This window comes from Asparagus officinalis, chromosome 2, assembly GCF_001876935.1.
Source record: "Asparagus officinalis chromosome 2, Aspof.V1, whole genome shotgun sequence".
Taxonomy (NCBI): Eukaryota; Viridiplantae; Streptophyta; class Magnoliopsida; order Asparagales; family Asparagaceae; genus Asparagus; species Asparagus officinalis.
The window spans coordinates 45,051,883-45,072,371 of record NC_033795.1 but is presented as its reverse complement, the minus strand read 5'-3'; positions in this window follow the sequence as shown (position 1 = coordinate 45,072,371).

The following is a 20,489-nucleotide window of genomic DNA, read 5'->3' as shown; positions in this document are numbered from 1 at the left end:
ACTCAACCATCAACTTCCGACGGATCTGCTTATCGTATCGGCCGGCTTCATCCGCAGAGAGTTTTCTTTTCCCCGCTGCTCTCGTCGTAGGAGAATCAACCACTTGTTGCTCCTCTCCTGGAACAGGCTCAGCTCCTTGTTTTTCTTCCTGCCCAGCAGGCTGATTCTCAACGGATAGAAACTCATCAATCCCTCTCAAGCGGGATGTCTTGGACCCCTTCCTTAAAGCATACATATGCCTAATGTCTTTTAGGCAAGATGTATTCAAGTTGTAATTGGGAGTCTGAGAAGCGAAAAAATACCAATTGCAGAAGCTCATGGAAGTGTAGGAGTTGGATGTTTTGTGGGGAAGCCTGAAGATCGCTTTGGTACAACCTGCCATAGAATAGTACCAAGCCCTGGCCCCTTCATATATGTTGCCCACAGCTGAGATCTGAGGACGAGGGTTCCCAATGTACAACTGATCATACCCAAATTGGCAGGCGAACCTATAGGGTTGGTAGGGCTCGAGGAAACAGTTGGTGCCTTGCCGGAAGATCAAGTAGCCTGGCCTGATAGAGAGAAGCCAATGGAAAACACCTCCGCTTAGCTGAGTGAATCCGTTAGGACCCGCTATATCCTGATATTCTGCTCTATAGACGCCGCCCTCGAAATCAGGGAAACAACGGAAGATATGATAGTGGGTGTCTCGCGACAAAATTTGGTGAATCTTAACCATATAACCCCCTTCCCATTTTGCAGATTCTAGTCGTTGAGCAAACGGGAGGAATGAGTCTCCTAGGGGAGAGGCTGCACTCATTAGGGGAGGACAGTGAAGCACGTACCAAGCCATCAGATAATTATAAGGCAATGGCACCCTGGGATTAGGAGTTTTGAAAACCTTATTACCCTCAGATTCCACCTCTGTAACATCAACAAAATCCAAGGCCAACTCCCATAGTCCATTCTGCAAACGGCCCACCATGGCGTAAAGCAGATTCAATGGCCTCCCATGCGCCAAGAGAACAGCAGGGTAAATCACCTCAACAGCAAGAGCATCAATCGGTCTGGTAGGAACGACGCACCGCTTGAGCCACAGCATTAAGAATCCAGCCAACAGCGTCATGTCAGAAATAGGAATCAAAGCTTGGTAGTGGAAGCTTTCAAATTCCGTATGAGCCGGGAAAACATCTTCCTTGGCCTCGTTGGTGTAGTGGGAGGTAGCATCGTCGATTCGGGTCTGGACCTCCTCCAAAGTGCTTGCAGATAATCTGGTCATTGAGGCTCCCTTATTGGTTAAGTTCTGGAATAAATATTCCGCCCAAGACACTTGTTTAATGCCACTTCCTCGAGCCCCCGTCTGCTGCATACAAATGTGGAAGTGACACATGACTTCCCAGAGGGTGGAATAAATTTCGGGGCTGGTCTTCTTTAAAATTTTAAGTTCCGCTGATCGCAGAACAAATTCTTCGTATGGTAAATCCCCAAAAAGAAGACCCGAGACTTCATGCATCTCGTGAAGAGCGAAGCCTAACTCCCCCACAGGGGTGAAGAAAGTACAAGTCTCAGGATTATACTTCTCTAATATGGAGAAGAAATGAAAATGGCTTTGGATAATCCCGAACTTAGTAGCCCATACAGGAATTTGCAAGCCAGCTCGAGCAAGAGGTATTTCCAACTCCTCCAAAAATAAACTTAGTCATCCGGGTCCACCACCCTGTCACTAGAGAATGAACCCAGCCAGGAGTTCTAAATCATTGCGTGGGAAACTCTCCTTTCTTTGCCATAAACTTCTTGACAAAGGTACTCGCCGAACTGGCCACTTCACCGACAGGATATTCTTTAGCAAACAAGCCTGGCCGTAAAGCTGTCACCAGTCTATTATAACCAAGTGTGCGGACCCCTTGAAAAGTCAGGGTTCCGAGAACAACTCCATCCTGATCTTTAACCACGGGCCAATCCATACGCCTTGGGATGGAAGCGCACTGAAAGTAGGATATGGGGAACATCCTCTCCATATTGGGCAAGAAAAGGTTGTGGTCCCCAATTTTCCACAGCCACTTGTAGTCCCCATCATAAGCAGCGCCTGCCTCGAAGTCAACAAAATCCCCGAAGAGGAATCCAGGTTTGACTATTGGCTTACGGCTCAGGTTTTCAAGTCGAGCGTCTGTAACCAATATCCTAAGGGTCTCAGGAGAAGATTGGGTGATTAGTTCCACGCGACTCTTCTCCTTAATTCGGAAAACTGGGAGTTCTTGGCACAGGTTGAAGGTCATATTCGGATCCACACCACCTTCGTGCCCAAAATGGTGGCGAAAAGGGAGAGGCTCACTGGTATGATGCACTGCAAAATAAAGAAAAAGTTAGACAACGCAAAGGCAAATTTTAGATGCGGAGGTCGAACCTCGCGTTGAAAATCTCAGACGCGTAGGTCGAACCTCGCGTCAAAAAGTTCAGACGCGTAGGTCGAACCTCGCGTCAAGAATCTAAGACGCAGAGATCGAACCCCTCGTCAAAAATACTAAACGACGGAGTCCAGCCCCGCGTTATTGAAATGAGTTTCCTCGTTGATCCAAAGATCAGAACTTGTCGAAGCAAGTTTAATGACCACGGAGGTCGTACTCACCGCCGATCAAAGGAAGTTGGGGCGGCACGTTCGCATGAGCAGTAGCGCCACCGGCCGACGCAAACGGCGTCGACCCCTGAGCCATGGCGACGTCGGACTTGGAGGGACGAGGAACAGCCTTCTAGGGTTCCATGGATCTCAGTCGAAAGAGAAGATGAGCAGTTCTCGCCGGAGATGAAAACGAAAATTTTCATTAAAGTTTCAAGAAGAGTCGAATGACTCTGATTTGACCCCCAGCGGTCTATTTATAGACAGCTGTGAGCTGTCAAATTGGAATGAGATTCTAGGCTAGAATCTCGCCTGAACTCGATCTCAGCGATCGAGTTGGTTGAGATTCCAAACGCGAGGCTCAACCACGCGTTCAAATTCTTAAACGCAGGGCCCATCCATGCGTTCTAATCCTCAAATGCGGAAGTTATCTATGCATTTGGACCATTATAATAGCAGCTCCTCGACTACCAAGGCTACGACACAGCCCCAGATAAATAAAAGAAGAGCTAACAGCGATCATCAAGGTGACCAGAGCCGAGAAGAAACAAACGACTCCGCTGGGGAGTCTATTGGAGGAGTACAGATAGATTACAATCAACAACATTGAAATCGTCTGGCTCGATCCGACGGAATAAACAATCAATCCACTAAATTTTGGGATCCAAAGTATTCCGAAAATTCGTCCCAGTCAACCGCGAACTTTTGAAAACTTTGGAGGAGGTTCTGCAGGCTGTCTAAAAATCACAGTGGATAGCTGATCCCTATCAAGCCCCAACAATGGAAGTTGCAATCAGACGACTTTCTAATCACTGCATCCGCAACTCTACAATCGCTACAAACACGGCCTCATATTTGAGATGATTGATCTTGATGGCTACGACAACAACATGACTAATATTATATTAGTAGCTATTAGAGATGCTGATGAGCAGTATAACGATTTCAGAAATAAAAGGTTGGACTTAGTTGATGAGTTGCTTGGTAGAGAGCTGTGGGCAAATATTCGTCTAAAAATCACAATGGATAATTGATCCCCATCAAGTTCCAACAATGAAAGCTACAGTCAGATAGCTTTCATGTTATCAAACAAAAGCTGCAAATAGAGGACTTTTCACATAGATCGAGAAGAGTTATAATTCAACGATACTTCCGACAACTGATGAAAACTTTATTCAGCAGTCTTCACAATCTACAGTGAAAGTTACAATCTGACGACTTTCACACCCCCACAATAGCTAAAGCTAGGATTAGTGAACAACGGTCCTTGCAACGCTCTGTAGAAGAGGTTACAGATCAACTAACCCCTTCTAAAACGCAGAAGTCATCCCCGCGTTATAATTCTGGAAAAATCAGGCGACCCCCGCGTTTCCAAGCTGCAACAAGCAAAACGCGAGCGACCCTCGCATTCTTGATGTTCAACCAAGACCCGACCCCCGCCTTTCCAAGCTGCAACAAGCAAAACACGAGCGACCCTCGCGTTCTGGATGTTCAGTCAACACCCAACCTCGCGTCTCAATTCTAAGACACGAAGTTAGGGTCCTGAACGCCAGATTCACAAGGGTAACATAAACAAATGATATAGTGGATGAAATAAACAATGAGAGAAAGGCTATAAAGATGAACAAATATAAGTGCTAAGCCAAACTCAAACAAGCAATATGATCACGGAGTTCGGACCTTCCGTCCTACGTCTCCGCTCCCCACTCCCGGGGAGAAATCCACTATCAACCGGGTTTTCTACGTTCACCCGAACAACGTTTACACCTCACACTCGGTTTTCTAGCTAACCGAAAACTTTACAATCAACACACTATTGTAATCCCACTCTACACCCACTAAGTGTTGGACCTAGCCGTGTCTCCCTCAAGTGCTCGGTTACAACCTCTCCCTAGGCACGTCAACCGACGCCACTCCTCTTGGGACGATCCCCGACTCTCACCACACACTCCTCACTCGGTGTACAAGTGTATTACAAAGTGAATCTCACAATAAGCACAATATAACAAATGATTGTTCTCAACTATGGATGAGAACACAATTAAGCACAACTCAAAGTTACAAACTCTCACCACCCAACTATACTATGTATGTAAATACTAAAAGCTCAATGTGGGTGTGTGTAACAATGAGTAAAATGAAATCTAACTCAAATAGCAAACTAGCAATAATTAATATATGATAAATCAATAATGAAATTGCTAGGGAAAAGAGTTAGAAAACTTCTCTATAAACACAAAGAGAGGATGAGAAGATTTTGAGGATGAAATCCTCAACTGGTGATGCAAACTCCTCTTTGTAACAGCAAACCCCAAAAACAAACTAAACAAACTCAAACCCTTGTTTAAAACTTTCTTAAACTTGTTTTTAAAACTCTCTTAATCAGTTTGAAAAGACATCAGCAATGGGGTATATATACCCACTAGAAATCTCAGCAAAAACCCCCAAAACAAAATGACCAAAAAGCCCAAAACAGAAGTTCTGCAACGGCTAGAAAAATAGCCGTTGGGAGACCTGACAACGATTCGGTCGACCGAAAAAATGATTCGGTCGACCGACCCGAAAATCCGGTCGACCGCGAACAACCTTGAAAATCCAGAAAACAAGCGGAGTCATCATCGGTCGACCGGCGCGGTTGACCGATATAGAAATCGAAATTTCGGTCGACCGTACCGGTCGACCGACGACTCTCTGGAAAACTACTGAGAAATGATCATTTGACCGGTCGACCGTACCGGTCGACCGAAAACTGACATCCCAGAAAAACAAAGCTGATTTTAAAACACTATTTAAAAATATTAAATAAATTCCAAAAAATGTAAAACTTTGGGGAATGATTGTGGACATGATAATAAACATGCTACAACAACTGGTTTCAAAAAAGGACTTCCCAAATAAAAAATATCATCATTTTACAAAATAGTCCAAAACACGAAAATGTAAACATGTGAATTTTGACATTTTGGCTAAACCAACTTTTGAAACTTAACAAAATGATTTTATAGACTTGAAGAAAGATGTAAACTATTGTTATGAAGTCTATAAACGATGAATGTAGTATTTTATCAAAATACACATATAATGCACTAAAACATGATTTCATTTAACTAACTAAAATTGATATTGATGAAATCATATATATGCATACGAGTATGAAACAAAAATATGATTTCTAATTATATTCAATTGATTCATAGTAAAACTTGGAAAACTATCAAACCAAAACATATATGTATATATATAACTATATATATACAAAAACCAAAACGTGTATGTGTGTATATGATTGAGCTTAAAGTACTAACACACATAATATAAATTCCTAAACTAAATTACCCAAGCAATGATCTTGATCTTCAATAAGCTTGACTTGGTAATCTCGCGGATGAAGCTTGAACTTGGATCTTGAACTGTGAATTGCAAGGCTTCACCGACATTCCGCCAACCTCCTTTGGATATGATCGTTGAAGCTCTATTCCATCCATCCTTCAACAACGTTGTTTGTCTACAATACATAGGAATACACAAATACTAGACAAATAACATTAGTGGTAAATTGTTTGTTAAACATCATCAAAACAAGGAGGCCAACAGTTACAACCTCTTATCCACCTATAAAATCTCAACAAACTCAACTGAGTGAAGGGCTGGCTTTTTGGAACGAAGAGGCAGCAGCAGAGACGATTCTTTAGGATCTCAACCACACAAATAGGCAGGAGAAGCGAATTCCTTGGAGATAGAAGATTTGAATCAAATTTAGAAGATCAAATCTAAGAGGATTCTTCAACAACAGAAGATCTGCTTGGTCATTAACCGAATTTTCGGTTCTAACAACTCTCTTCACAGAGTTCTAACTCGTTCAGAGTTCTTAAACTCGTTAAGAGTTATCCATTGTAGGCTTATAAAACTACTTATAGGTCCCTTAACACAGCTCGGCACGATGATTCAACAAACCAACGAACCAACGGGCGACATATCCAAACACGATCGTTGGACCACAACACCGAAGCCAAGTGACACGCGACGAAGCGGATTAACGAGGCGACGAGGTTAACGAACCGCACGCGAACAACGGAATACATCCACTCGCGTGCAGAATCAAGCTAACGGTTTGGTGAGCCAACGAGTCATCCAACCGTAGAACAGATTCGAACTTGAACTCAAAGGCGGATTTACTGCCAAATCAGGATCCGGACTGCCAAATCAGAGTCCAGATCAACAATAAAACTCGGATAAACCGAAAAACCGGAAAACGGGCGCAAAACCAAATACCTGGAGGACTCGGCCAAAACCGAGCCACCTCTAGGTGGCTCGGTGGCCGAGCCACACTCAGATCTAGGCCCAGATCTGGGCCCAGATCCGCTTTCAGAAGCTATAAATAGAGGAGTAAGAGCTCATTTTTAAGGGGTTGGAACTTTTGGAGCCGAAACTCTGCCGAATTGAGAACTCACCTACGGATTTTCAACTTAGAAGACTCGGACTCTCAGATCTGGTTCTTGGCAATCATCCACGCCAAATAAGGCAGGAGCTCGAGAGAGATCAGATCTGAGATCTACACGGTTTTCCTCCGGATCAAAGCTTGGCCTTTGATCTCGAGAAGAGTCTCGATTTCGCTTGGTCGATTTCGATTACTAAAGGCTATTATTTTCTTGGCAAAATAGTACCCCCGGCTGTTATTTCCTTCGTGAAATAGCACCCGCTATACCGTGTAGATCCGACCGGATCAAGATCGCGCGGTGGTCCACGGATTAACCCCGGCGCAGGCGAAGAACCCACAAAAGCGAGAGACCGCAAAACAGGATTTCGCGATTCGTTCGACAAATAAGGAAAGTTGTAATTTTTTTTCTTTGATTTTGTTGTAACAGGATCTTTTGTAATCGATAAACTATTACTCAAGAGTGCAATGGAATCGAAGAACGCAATTTTTTCCGCACGAAACAAATCTGGCCGATCCATAAGTGGAGCCACCGGATCTCGCTGCGCGAGATCGTCGCTGTCCATAGCCACAGATCTCAATCCCGGCTCGAGGAGTGGTCGAGTATGAATTCGAACCAACAGAAGTTCGAGGAGTATCTAATCATCCGTCGTGCCGGATCCACCTCCCCCCCCCCCCCCCCCCCGCCAAGTGGCCAAAAGCTTCTCCCCAGGAGAAAAGTTCGTTTGGCTATGAAGAAGTACAGAACGCCAATGAAGCTCTCACCCTAAATTGACAAGAGGCCAAAAGTTGCGTCGAGTGAAGTTTTGGCCGACATCAACCAGGTCAAGTCCTGTTCTGTAGCGCGATGGCCTCCAACCGTTGAGGGCATTGTGACTCTCTCGAAGAGAGCCCGCCAGAGGGGACGTCAACGCCTGGCACGGAAACTCGCAATGGCGATGGAGTCCACTGACGGAATCCGCTATCACGCGGATCTGAAGAACTGGAGAGGCAAACAGCCTCAACCACCGATGAATGGCAGCTCTTCTAAGCCGCCGACGAACAAATGGGTACGTGTCAAACGGAATCGTTCGACACTCGAAGAGCACATTCACAAGCGCCGCGCAATGTTAGCGCAAGCACGGGCTCTAGTCCAGAAAGCCTGCAGAAAACTGCAGAAGGAAGTGGCCAAAAAGTCGCCACCAACCCGCCAAGTCTGGAGGCCGAAGTCTGAAGTGGCGATTCAGGCTAAGGCACGATCGTTGCAGCCTTCAATGCAAATCCAGCTTCCGGCGAACCAAACGAAGTCGCCGGTAATTCCCATAGCTACTTCGGGAGATCACGCAGAATCATCCCGAAGAAAGAAGTCAGTTTTGGAGCGCCTTGGTCCACTTCCCGATGGACGATGCAAAGCTCCAGTTCAAGAACGTTTGGGCCCGATAAAGAAGTCCCGAACAACTCAACATGCTGGGGGTCGCCACTACCCTCAACATGACAAAGAGATCAGGCCAGCTAGGCGCACCAATTTGCGCATTGAAGTCCAGGAGCCAGCTGAGAACTCACGCCCACAAAGGCATGTTTCGAGGCGCGTGACTTTTGAAAGCTCAAAGAAGGCAGTTCGCCCTCAGAAGGAAACATTATCGTCTGATGACGATAGCGTTATACCTGAGAAGTCGTGCCAACACACGATAGGTTACTCCGACCTTCAAGCAGACGAGTTGTACTATCGTGCTGGGGGTACGAGTAAAACCAGGAAAAGGAGTCCTCGAGAACAAGAAACTAAATGCCCCTGTTCCAAACTCATTCGGGCAGTATTGTCTGAGTGTAACTGCATCAAGACAGTTCCTGAAAGAGTTTCGGTCTTCGAAAGACTCAGTACCGAAACGCCAAAACCAAGGCCTAGGCGTTTCCGACGAAGAAGAACGATGGTTGAAGACGGAGAATTTCCGAGGGTCACCACTAATATGACTAGCAAAGGGACATCTGCACGGGATAATCTCGAGTCGATTCTGAAAGCACCCCGGCGTATAACCCGTCTGCAGTCTAGAACCATCAAACGAGCAACTTATGGTAGGATTCGGACAAGGTTACCTTCAGAAGATGAAGAATCGGATGCCGGCTCTGTAGTCGCATCAGATAATATAGTATCCAGCGAGGGACAACCCCGCGAGGCACTTATGATAAGTGCGGAACAAGTGGCCAAGATGCTCGAAGAAGCCATGGCTAAACAACAAGAGAGCTTCAGGTTCGAAATGCAGATGGCCATGCAGAACATGAGAGAAATGCATGACCAACAAATCCAAGCATTGACGAACCAGCAAGGCGAGCCAAGTCGTCGTAACCAGGTTAATCTGGAAGATGAGGGCACAAATGCGAATGAAGCTCATAATGCTAATAATCCTCCCGTCAATGCAGGGGTGGTAACGAGAATGCTAGCGAAAACACAAGTGAAAGCTTGAAGATCAAAAACCTCGAAAGAAAAATCAATACGTTGATTTCCGCTCAAGAGATGAAGAAGACGGGTATTCTTTGTCCAAACCCAAGAGAATGGGAATCAATCCCTTATCCGGCGAAGTTCAATCTAATTAACTTCACGCCATTTAATGGGATGGGTTCACCCACTCAGCATTTGATTTACTTCAAATCACACCTGGGGGTGATCTCTGGTAATGAGCCTCTGATGGTACGATTCTTCGTTGGCACTCTCCGTGGAGCCGCCTTCGATTGGTATCGCCGCCTCAAGCCAGGAAGCGTGAATAGCTGGGACGACATGGAGACTAAGTTCCTCACTAACTTCTTCGACGATGACACCAAGATATCCATCGGGTCGTTGCTTGATGAGAAACAAAAAAATGGGGAATTGGTTGATACCTTCGTCAAAAGGTTCCGGAACAAGGCGATGAACTGTCGAGATCCGATCACTGAGGAGTTCATTCTCCAGACTTGCCACAACAACCTCGCATTGGACGTGTTGGAAGCAATGGGGACAGCACCGTCCAAAACCTGGAAGGATATGAAGGTCCGAGGAGAGCAAACCGAGCGATTCCTAAGAAGGAAGAAGGCGGAGAGAGGCCAACAGGCGACGAATGCTCCACAGCAGAATTTTGTCCCACGAGGGAAAGGTAAGGCACATGCTAATGCAGTTGATGCTAATCAAACTTTCTAATTGCAACAACAGCAGCAGCAACGAGCACCACAACAGTCGCAGTCGCAATGGCAACAATGGCCTCAGAAGCAGAAGTCTTCGGAGCCAAGATTTCCTAAAGTGTACTCTTTCAAAGATGACGAAGTTCCCGGTATCTTTAAGTACCTGTTGGAAAATAACAAAATCCAGCTGCCGGCGATTGTAGATCAAGAAGGGGCTAGCAAAGTGACGGATCCGAAGTATTGCGCATACCATAGAGCTGTCCATCACCCTACAAAGTCATGCTACCACCTCAAGGATAAAATCCAGACGTTAATTGATGTAGGTGTCATAACCTCAAAGCCGTCCAAGAATGTCGGAGCAAACGCAGTGTCAATCAGCTTTGGATCAGTGCCCATAACATGGTTTAAACCAGAACGCATCACCAAAGTTAGAATGAAGACAGTGAATGACGACCCATATGGGCAGCGCCAAAAAGGACTTGTGCCACACACAGCCCCAAATGGCGAAATCCTCTGGGTTCATCCCGACCTAATTGAAGACGATCAGTGGACGACTTCCTCGACCAGAAAGGGTAAAGGCAAGTCCTGCAATGCTACCTCCGCGATCTTCAAAGAGGATGGTGATGAAGCTCCTACTTTTCCGCTCTCCGAAGAAGAATAAGAAGTCTTTGCCACTAGAAGCGGAAATGAGTATCACTTCAACTACCCATCACCTAGTGATCAGTTAGCTGAGCAGGGGGTAACTAAACGGGGACCAGCCAAAACTCTCACGGAGCTGGGTGTGATTACGACTCCTAGACCGGTTGAAGAAGCTCGACGATAGCCGGTTGATAAACAGAAAGAAAAGAGGCCCCAGGAGGTGCAGAATCCGAAGCAGTCTCGTTTCAATCGCCCGATTGGAAGAGATAAACCGGAAAGCTCGAACACTCCACACGTCTTTGATATTATGGCTCAACTGGCTAACATTCTAGCACGGATAACATTGTATGAGTTGCTACGGTTATCTAAAGAAACCAGGGAAGCCTTGCAAGAAGCCTTGTTATCTAAAGAAACCAGGGAAGCCTTGCAAGAAGCCTTGGCCAATTCAGAAGTGTTCCTTACTCGGATTACGCCGGCACTTGAAGAGCCAGAACTGTCAATTCAACACTGCAATATAGCGGCTAAAAACCTTCCCTGCATGCGTCCACAGGCACTATTATATATGGATTCAACACTAGCGGGTCAAGACCCTTGGGTAAGATCCGGGTAAAATGTCAAATGGGAGATTTGAAGACAGAAGTCACATGTTATGTGATCGATGCCGAGACTTCATATAACTTACTATTGGGTCGGCCTTGGATCCATAGTAAAGTTATAATCCCCTCCACTCTCTATCAGTGTTTGAAATATGTCAACACTGATAATAAGGTTAGGACGGTGGTCGCGGATAAGAAACCATTCAAAGGGTATGAGAATTATTTCACTGATTCTCTCCTTTATGGTAACGAATCTGATACTGAATCATCGGCCTATGGCACGGACAGCGGAGAAGAAGCTGATACCGAAGCCGGATTTGATTACAATGGAGGTTATGTTTTAAACGATATTGTACCCTTTGTAATCAACCTTGACGATGAACAATCGTCAGAGGGCAGTTGTAACTGGCAACTTGCCAATAATGAAATAAATAATGATTTAGAGTACTCCCTGTATATTGACGATGTGATAAAAGAATTGTATGATAATCCCGATTTATATATGCCGCTTCGATCGTCCTATATAGTGAAGGAACACCTCCAGCATTCTTTCGTAACAACCCTGGTCATCCCGACCAAAATAGGAGGTAAAAAAGAAGTGATTTACGGTAAAGGAAAAAGCTCTCCTTTACCAGATTATTTCTTAAGGGAAGATGAGAATGATGACAAACCTGGTCGGCATCTATCTAAGTATAGCCCGGAAGCGCGCAAGATCATGGAAAAGCAGGGGTATGATTTCACACTCGGAGAAGGTTTATACTTCGATCGAGGTCCTCGTATTCCAGCCAAAGCGGTATATGTACCAAAAGGGAAACCGGACGATTATTATAAATACAAATGAGGGTTAGGGTATGAATCTTCTTCAGAAGACGAATGCTGCTGGTTAATCAATAACCAATCATCTGAGCAATACAAAGATGGAAATTCATCAGATTCCTCGGAATGGAATTCAGATACAAGTCTGGGGGAAGCTTTCAAAGCCCTAATGGCAAACATGGCTACGGCTGATCCGTCCACAATGGAGAGTGACGATCAAATGCCAACATGGGAAGACACGTGGGTTCATCACCTGAACATGCAGTATGGTGATAGGTTCGAACAGAGGGAACCCCCCACTGAAGATAAAATTATCCAAGTTAACATGGGTGACGAGGCCAACCCAAAGCCTATATTCATCAGCGATAGTCTTCCCTTAAATAAGGAGGAATTAATTGCTCTCATCAGAGAATATATTGACGTCTTCACGTGAAACTATGAAGATATGCTAGGGCTCGACCCCAATGTGGCGATGCATCGCCTCGATATCAAGTCGGATGTCAAACCTGTCAAACAACAGCAAAGACGGTTTCGTCCGCAGATTATGGAAGCCATTGAGGCAGAGGTTAAGAAATTGATCGAATCAGGATTTATCCGAGAGGAGCAACATCCAGATTGGTTAGCCAATATTGTTCCAGTCATGAAGAAGAACGGTAAAATCAGGATTTGCATCGACTTCAGGGACCTGAATACGGCATGTCCAAAAGACGACTTTCCTCTCCTAATCACAGATGTCATTATCGACACTATGTGCGGATTTGAGAGAATGTCTTTTATGGATGGCTTTTCAGGATATAACCAAATCAAGATGCACCCAGATGACGAGAAGCATACAGCGTTCAGAACGCCCCTTGGTGTCTTTTGCTACACGGTGATGCCTTTCGGTCTAAAGAATGCAGGCGCCACGTACCAGCGAGCAATGACTAAGATTTTCCAAGAACATCTCAGGAAAACGGTCGAGTGCTACGTTGATGATTTGGTTGTAAAAAGCCGCAACAAAGAAGATCACATCAAGGACTTGAAGACGATGTTCGATCTCATGTGGAGTCATCAATTGAAGATGAACCCCACTAAATCCTTCCTTGGAATGCCCAGCGGAAAATTCCTTAGATTCGTCGTCACCACTAAAGGTATACATATCGATCCCGATAAGGTGAAGGCGATACATGAACTGCAACCCCCTAGAAATCTAAGAGAGCTCAGAGGGTTGCAAGGACGGTTAGCTTACATCCAGCGGTTCATCTCAAATCTTTCTGGGAAGTGCCAACCGTTCTCTAAACTAAACAAGAAAGGGGTGTCATTAATCTGGGATGACGCTTGCCAAAAAGCATTCGAAGATATCAAAACATATCTGACGAATCCTCCTGTTCTCATTGCACCAAAATCAGGTAGACCGTTCTTGATTTATCTCAAGGCGATGAACTACTCGATAAGTGCTTTACTAGCATAAGACGATGATAATGGTCACGAACAGGCAGTCTATTACCTAAGTCGGACCTTGGTAGGTGCCGAGTCTCGATATCCGATGATTGAGAAAGAATGCCTCGCATTAGTATTCGCAATGCAAAAGATGCGGCATTACCTGGTTGGACAGACGATTTACGTCATTTCTAACGTTAATCCAGTACGGGTATTTATGACGCAACCGGCCTCTATGAATTGGCGGTTAGCGAAGTGGGCCCTTCTCTTGTCCCAATATGATTTGCACTTCAAACAACAGAAGTCGATCAAAGGACAAGCGATTTGTGATCTTTTGGCGGCAAATCCAACAACGGATACAGCAGAAGTGTATGATGATTTGCCGGATGAAACCCACGAAGTTAACACTACATTGCACCAACAAGTATGGCAATTATACTTCGATGGTGCTTCGAGGGAAGTTAATAGGGCAATAACCCCCGGATGTTCTACAGTCTCCTCCGGAGTTGGAGTTGTCTTAATTTCCCCGGGTAAGCATGTGATGCCTCGGGATTATTCACTGACTAGTCTGTGTTCCAATAACGTAGCCGAGTACAACGCGCTTATCATTGGACTCAGTTTCGCTAAGGAGCTGGGGGTCGAATATCTCGAAGATTTTGGGGATTCTCAATTGATAGTCAACCAAGTCCGCGGAGAGTATGAAGTCAGGAACCAAGACCTGATCCCGTACCACCAGGAGGCCATCAAAATGGCAGATTCTTTTGAAGAATTCTTTATCGAATACATCCCTCATCTCCAGAACGCTTATGCGGATGCACTGGTAGCACTAGCGGTATCACTCGCGCAGCCTCCCGAAATGGAACTATTAGTCACAGTAAGGATGCATCAGCTATGCATACCCATATACAATATGGATATTGAAGAGAAAGATGACGGAAACATAAGCGCCAAGGAGGTGAATTCAACTCAAATTGGGTCTGAGTCCCGAGATTGGCGCTTTCCTATCATTGACTACGTCCAATATGGTATTTTGCCAGAGGATGTAAAAGAAAGGGAATCAATCCGCCGAAGAGCACCAAGATTCTTCTATAATACCGAGACCCATACATTATACCGTAGAGGGTACGATGGTTTGTTACTCCGATGCCTTTCGAACAAAGAAGCAGAAGAAATTCTTAAGGAAGCACACGAAGGAGAATGTGGTGCACATCAACCCGGTCCCAAACTGTATGATCGCATCAGGAGAATGGGATATTTTTGGCCAACAATGGTTCGTGACGCAATCGAATACGCCCGAGAGTGTCATGCTTGTCAAGTACATGCAAATTATATGCACCAACCACCAGAGCGTTTACACACGTCAACCACGTCTTGGCCATTCGAGACATGGGGTATGGACATCGTCGGTCCTATTTTTCCCCCTTCAGTCAAAGGTGATCGATTCATTCTCGCAATCACGGATTACTTTTCGAAGTTGGCTGAAGCAATTCTACTTAGAGAAGTGAAGACGAACAACGTCATCAATTTTATCAAACATCATGTTATATACCGACACGGCGTGCCAAGACGGATCATTCATGACAACGGTCCACAGTTCATAAGCAACGCCTTCGTCAGGTTTTGTGACAAGTTCAAAATTCAAGATGTTTCGTCAACAGCTTATTATCCCGCTGCGAATGGATTAGCTGAGGCGTTAAGATCCTGTCAAAGCTCGTGAAGACCAATAAACGAGACTGAGACGATAAACTCAGTGAAGCACTCTGGGCTTATCGCACCACCATACGCACACCTACAGGAGCTACCCCATATTCGTTGGTATACGGATATGAAGCTGTGCTACCATTGGAGATCCAAATTCCATCCCTTCGGATCGCCCTCGCGACTGAGATGACGACAGAAGAACAACATCAAAAACGTCTCGAAGAACTCGAAAGATTGGATGAAAAGCGCTTGGAAGCTCAACAACACATTGAGTTTTATCAAGCCAAAATATCTAGGGCTTTTAACAAGAGAGTCCGACAGAGAAGCTTCAATGAAGGAGATCTGGTCCTCGTTGCTCGCCGACCAATAATCCCCAACTCCAAGAAGAAAGGTAAATTTGAACCCAAATGGGAAGGACCGTTTGTGATAGACACTGTCTACTCAAACGGCGCATATCGCCTGATTACTCAAGAGGGCGCCAGGCAATTAATGCTAATAAATGGAAAGTTCCTAAAAAAGTACTATCCCTAGTACATTCAGGATAACCCATTTACCGGGAAGTTCCTTGAAGAATGTTACACTTAATATTCTAAGAGGATAACCAAAAATCATTTTCACCACCAAAATCTCTCACTGATCAATTTTAATTGACAGTGAGTCCATCAAAAATGTCTTTCTGGCCCTCTTGACTCTTTCCATGAACAAGAGGTCCACTTTCAGTTCAGAGTCCCCATTCGATAAACGAAAGAACTCCCTTCTTTTTCTCTTTGGTTAAGCCTTCTCATGGTCATAACCTAAGTTGAAATTTCACTTCGATAAACGAAGAATTCATCTTCAGATTAGATAACCAGTCCTATTAAAGGTAAGTTTATCTAGATCTTCAGGATTCTCAGAGTGGAGATCCCACTTCTAGTTTCTTTTGCGCTGGAAATAGAATATAAAATTCTTCCTTTCCAGAATCAAGGAATAGAATATAAAATTCTTCCTTCCTTGTATTCGGGTTCGCCTTCACCCTAAAAGAAGACCGGGAGACAGAATATAAAATTCTTCCTTTCCCGCACCGATCTTTTTCAAAATTTATCAATCCAGGATTCATCCTAGGAAGTTTATCCTGAATCCTAAGCAGGGATAAGTTTGCGCCTAACACGCGCTGCCGGTTTAGTCTTTTTCCGTAGAAAAAGACACCAGAGTTCGATTCTGGGGTATTCTGTCCTGAAACCTAAGCAGGGATAAGTCTGCGCTTATCCCGCGCTGCCGGTTAGTTCTTAACCATTTCAACATTGTGGCAGGTTGTTTTTAATAACACCAAAATCCATGCCTTACACGCATGGGGAATTTCATCCTGAATCCTAAGAAAGGATATGTCGACGCCTAATACGCGTCGCCGGTTTAGTCTTTCTCTGTGGAAGAAGACACCAGAGTTCGATTCTGGGGTATTTTATCCCGAAGCCTAAGTAGGGATAAGTCAGCGTCTAATACACGTTGCCGGGTAGCTTATTACCATAATAATGGCGAAGCCTGTGTATTCGAAGTCATAGCACAAAGTCTCAGAGAATTCACTCTCTTAACACAACGTTACATGCGGAATGGATTTAGACAATCCGCATGCTAGCCCGACTCAAACGGTAGCCGGTAAAGGCCAATCAAACCCGTTGAAGGCTGGGGGTTAGCCAAAAATCCTAAAGTCAATACCTAACACGTGTCGCCGGGTAGCCTATTCCTATAACAATGGCAAAGTCTACGTATTCGAAGTCGTAGCAGTAAGTCTAAGTGAGTTCATTCCTTCAGCACAACGTCACATGCGGAACGGACTTAAAACAATCCGCATGTAAGCCCGATTCAAACGGTAATCGGTAAAAGCATGTCAAATCCGTTGAGGGCTGAAGATTTGGCAAAAATCCTAAGTCAACGTCTGATACATATTGCTGTTTAGTCTTTTCACAGGAGAAAGACTAAGTCTACGTATTCAATATCGTAGCACTAAAAGGGTTAACTCTTTTAGCTTAACGTCACATGCGGAACGGACTTAAACAATCTGCATGCTAGCCCGACTCAAACGGTAGTCGGTAAAGGCGCATCAAACCCGTTGATGGCTGAGGGTTTGCCAAAAATCCTATATATGCGAAAGTCACTGACGCACCAGCCCCATTAGTTGGTTTCGTGACTTAGACATCCAACAAATTCGGGATAAGATCCACACGTGCAGATGAATCAGCTTTAATAGTTGGTCCTGCAGCCCAATATTTAGGACCGCCATGCTCTAATACCTCAAGAGCTTAAACTATGTATACTCCAACAAATGTCAAGCGATCCGAAACCCTAGGTCAACGCCGATCAACGCGTAACCCTAGGTCAACGCCAGTCAACGCGTTGCGATCAAAAAGTCAACGTACAACGTTCGAAACCCTAGGGTCAACGCCGGTCAACGCGTAACCCTAGGTCAACGCCATTCAACGCGTTGCGAGATAAAAGTCAACACGAGTCAATATATTATGACGGAGATAGTCAGTTCAAAGTCAATTCGATGACACGAGCCAAACTCAAATCATTAGTCTTAGATTTGAGAATTCGACGACGGCCAGACGATAAACGTGGCGCCGGAAGGATTTCAGCTATTCGTCAAAGCATCGAATAGACTGAAAATCGAAGGAGTCAGGAATTGAAGCTAACTGCGGGTCCTTTACACTGACCAGGCTAAACCAGTCTTGAACCAGTCCTGAACCAGCCTTGAACCAGGTTGAACCAGTTTGAACCAGATTTGAACCAGAATTCAAATTGAAGCTGAATCGAGTATCGAAACGACTTCAAATCGACCGAGGGTCCGGTCCCTTATTTATTCATTCTTCTCCAACACATTCAGAAGGGTCAGAAGATTTTTTGAGCCTAATTACTACCTTTTTGGCTCATTCTCAGACCGGTTCAGCTCATTCGGGTACGAAAATTACTCCAATAAGGTATACGAGTATAAACCATTCCCTATTTTTGGTTGAGAAGTTTCTGGAGAATATTTTTCTAAAAATATTCTTAAGGATAACTCAACAACACTACGCCGGACAATGCTTCGCAAATAAGCACTCAACGCTAACAACCGATGGTCAGTTCTATGTTGAACCAACAAACACGAGCTAAAGATCAGAAAATCAGGAATCGACTTCAAGTTTAAAATTCCGACAACGGTCAGATAATAAATGCAGCACCGAAACCCTTACAGACATTCGACAAAACACCGAATAGCCTGAAGGATTGAAGGAATCAAGAACAGAAGCCATTCCGAGGTCCCGTTACACCGACTGAAGGTTGGGATAATCATATCCAAAGTATTCCAGACTCTTCTATAAAAGAACGAGGCTGAAATACTTTGGAGGGGGTATCTGTAGGCGTATAAAACTGCTTATAGGTCCCTTAACAAAGCTCGGCACGATGATTCAACAAACCAACGAACCATCGGGCGACATATCCAAACACAACCGTTGGACCATAACACCGAAGCCAAGTGACACGCGACGAAGCGGATTAACGAGGCGACGAGGTTAACGAACCGCACGCGAACAACGGAATACATCCACTCGCGTGCAGAATCAAGCTAACGGTTCGGTGAGCCAACGAGTCATCCAACCGTAGAACGGATTCAAACTCGAACTCCAAGTCGGATTTACTACCAAATCAGGATCCGGACTGCCAAATCAGAGTCCAGATCAACAATAAAACTTAGATAAACCGCAAAACTGGAAAACGGGCGCAAAACCGAGCCACCTCTAGGTGGCTCGGCCAAAACCGAGCCACCAAGAGGTGGCTCGGTGNTTCAACTTAGAAGACTCGGACTCTCAGATCTGGTTCTTGGCGATCATCCACGCCAAATAAGGCAGGAGCTCGAGAGAGATTAGATCTGAGATCTACACGATTTTCCTCCGGATCAAAGCTTGGCCTTTGATCCCGAGAAGAGTCTCGATTTCGCTTGGTCAATTTCGATTACTAAAGGCTATTATTTCCTTAGCGAAATAGTACCCCCGGCTGTTATTTCTTTCGTGAAATAGCACCCGCTATACCGTGTAGATCCGACCGGATCAAGATCGCGCGGTGGTCTACGGATTAACCCCGGCGCGGAAGAAGAACCCACAAAAGCGAGAGACCGCAAAACAGGATCTCGCGATTCGTTCGACATAAAAGCAAAGTTGTAATTTTTCTTTATTTTTTTGATTTTGTTGTAACCGAATCTTATAAAAAGACCGGATCTTTGTAACCGATAAACTGTTAACAAAGTAATCAATGGAATCATCAACGAAGAACATAATTTTTCCCGCGAACACCCATCAAACTTTTCACAGAAGTTCATCGTTCCCACGAGATAAGACGGTCGGATCGTCAACGGAGAGCAAATTCAACGCGAACAATCGAAGGAGGCACTCCATCGCTACCAAGAAGAACCCAGTTTTAAACAAATGAGAGAATCAAATTCATTCTCCTCTCTTTTGTAATCGGAATCCAAATTGCAATCGATTTTGAGAGAATACAAGTCAATTTTTCTTTCGTTTCTTTTACATCGAATTTTTCCACCAAACACTGACATAAAAGGGCCCGTGGAAGCCTTACCCGATATGGCTCCATACTTGTCGGACGTAGACACGTCTGCCTTCTTTGTTTGTTGAACGGGCATTTCATCGAGCAGCGGGCGGCCATGAAGCCTAAAACAGCAGAAATAGTACCAACCTAAAACTCCACATAACACCACAAAACTAGCACCGATCCCAATTCTGAAAAAGACCCATTTCTTACCAGACCCACCTCCATCACCCCTTTTCACCGAATGTAGCATCACTTTCGGTGCCGGCGGTGGCGAGGCCTGAACCCTGCTCGGCTCCTCATGCAATGGAATCAAGAGGGTGGCGAAAGGGTAAATGACGTCGCCATAGGCCAACGAGTGGGTGAAAGGGTAAACAGACAATACTACCTCATTCTTGATCTGGATGAGGGTGTCAAGGATCATGGGCTCGTAGTCATTGAGGTCAACGGCGTAACTCTAGACCTCAGGCTTCGAGGGGGAGCTAGGGTTCCATCGGTAGATCGAGAAGGGTTTGAGGCGCTAGGGTTTAGGTTTGGCTAGGAGGAGTGGGCCTGGGAGAGGAGGAGGAGGGCGGCTGGTGTTCTAGTGGCATTGGCGGCGTCG